A 2,434-nucleotide genomic window follows, 5' to 3' on the forward strand; every position below is an offset into this window, starting at 1 on the left:
GTTCGACACTATTACTTATCGAAAAGGCTATAATTGATCCCATATACTTGTGGGTCATCAAGTTGGCATAGTATTTGTGGCTTGTCCACCATTCATATTTTTTATACATGTCACACTAGATCATTGCACATCCCGGCACTCCGTCGGAGGCATTCATTGAAGGAAATATGCCCTAGAGGCAATAATAAAGTTGTTATTTATATTTCCTTATATCATGATAAATGTTTATTATTCATGCTAGAATTGTATTAACCGGAAACTTAGGACATATGTGAATACATAGACAAAACAAAGTGTCCCAAGTATTCCTCTACTTGACTAGCTCGTCAATCAAAGATGGTTAAATTTCCTGACCATAGACATGTGTTGTCATTTGATGAATGGGATCACATCATTAGCAGAATGATGTGATGGACAAGACCCATCCGTTAGCTTAGCATAATGATCGTTAACTTTTATTGTTATTGCTTTCTTCATGACTTATACATATTCCTTTGACTATGAGATTATGCAACTCCCGAATACAGGAGGTACACCTTGTGTGTTATCAAACATCACAACATAACTAGGTGATTATAAATATGCTCTACAGGTGTCTCTGACGGTGTTTGTTGGGTTGGCATAGATCGAGATTAGGATTTGTCACTCTGAGTATTGGAGAGGTATCTCTGGGCCCTCTCGGTAATGCACATCATGATAAGCCTTGCAAGCAATGTGATTAATGAGTTAGTTGCGGGACGATGCATTACGCAACGAGTAAAGAGACTTACCGATAATGGGATTGAACTAGGTATGATGATACCGATGATCGAATCTCGGACAAGTAACATACCGATGACAAAGGGAATTACGTGTGTTGTCATTACAGTTTGACCGATAAAGTTCTTCGTATAATATGTAGGAACCAATATGAGCATCCAGGTTCCGCTATTGGTTATTGACCGGAGATGTGTCTCGGTCATGTTTACATAGTTCTCAGACCCGTAGGGTTCACACGCTTAACGTTCGATGACGATTTGTATTACGAGTTATGTGTTTTGGTGACCGAAGATTGTTTGGAGTCCCGGATGAGATCACGGACATGATGAGGAGTCTCGAAATGGTCGAGAGGTAAAGGTTGATATATTGGACGATGGTATTCGGACACCGGAATGGTTTCGGAGTGCTTCAGGTATTTTTTGGAGTACCAAGGGGTTACCGGAACCCCCAGGGAAAGTAATAGGCCTACCTGGGCCATAGGGGAGAGGGGTGGCAGCCCACAAGGGGTGGCCGCGCCCCCCTCCCATGGGGAGTCCGAATTGGACTAGGGGAGGGGGCACGCCCCCCTATCCTTCTCCTCTTCCCTCTCCCTTCCCATTTCCCCCTCCGTAAGAAAGGAAGGGGGCCGAATAGGACTTGGAGTCCTATTCGATTTCCCCCATAGTGCGCCCCCTAGGGCCATGTAACACCCCGGTTGTAACTTTCCCAATTTGTACTCCAACTCTTGCCGTTTTCGGCGTTAAGTTATTTTATTTTCTCGGGTTCGGGTTTTTGTCTCCGTGTGTTGTTGTCGTTGTCATGCATCTCATATCATGTCATCATGTGCATTGCATTTGCATACGTGTTCGTCTCATGCATTCGAGCATTTTCCCCGTTGTCCGGCGCTTCGTTCTCCTCCGGTGGTCATTTCTAGATTTTTTTTCGTGTGTGGGGATTAAACATTTCCGAATTGGACCGAGACTTGCCAAGCGGCCTTGGTTTACTACCGGTAGACCGCATGTCAAGTTTCGTACCATTTCGACTTCGTTTGATACTCCAACGGTTAACCGAGGGACCGAAAAGGCCTCGTGTGTGTTGCATCCCAACACCCCTCCATTTTGGCCCAAAACCCACCTAACCCTTCTCCATCATCTAGAGCATTCGATCACAATCGCGTGGCCGAAAACCGCACCTCATTTGGACTCTCCTAGCTCCCTCTATGCCTATAAATAGGTCCTCCTCGAAAATCTCGGATCCCCCTCCCCGAAACCCTAAAAATCGTCTCCGCGCGGCCGGACATTGTCCGCACCGCGCCGGACACCGCCGCCAGCCACTCCCCGCCTGCCACGTGGCACCACGCCCCGCCGCCGCCGCCGAGGCCCACGCGGCCCGCTTCCGCCGCCGCCGCCTACCGCGCCCCGGCCGCTCCTCTCCTCCGCCGCTCCGTCGCCTCCTCGCCGGCGCGCGCGTCGCCGCCCGCCGCCTGGCTCGGCCGCCGCCATCCGCGCCGCCCCGTCGCGCCCGGTCGCCGTCGCCTTCGCCCGTCGCCGCCTCGCAGCCGCCGTCCTCGCCGCCGTCGAGATCCGGCCGCGGGATCTCCAGATCCGACCATCCCGCTCCCTCTCCGGCGAGATCCGCCACCGCCTCGGCTTCCGTGTCCCGGGTTGACTTTTCTCGCGGGGTGAATTTCTACTAA

This window comes from Triticum urartu, chromosome 2A (genome assembly GCF_056163025.1).
Source record: "Triticum urartu cultivar PI428250 chromosome 2A, HENAU_Tu73, whole genome shotgun sequence".
Taxonomy (NCBI): domain Eukaryota; kingdom Viridiplantae; phylum Streptophyta; class Magnoliopsida; order Poales; family Poaceae; genus Triticum; species Triticum urartu.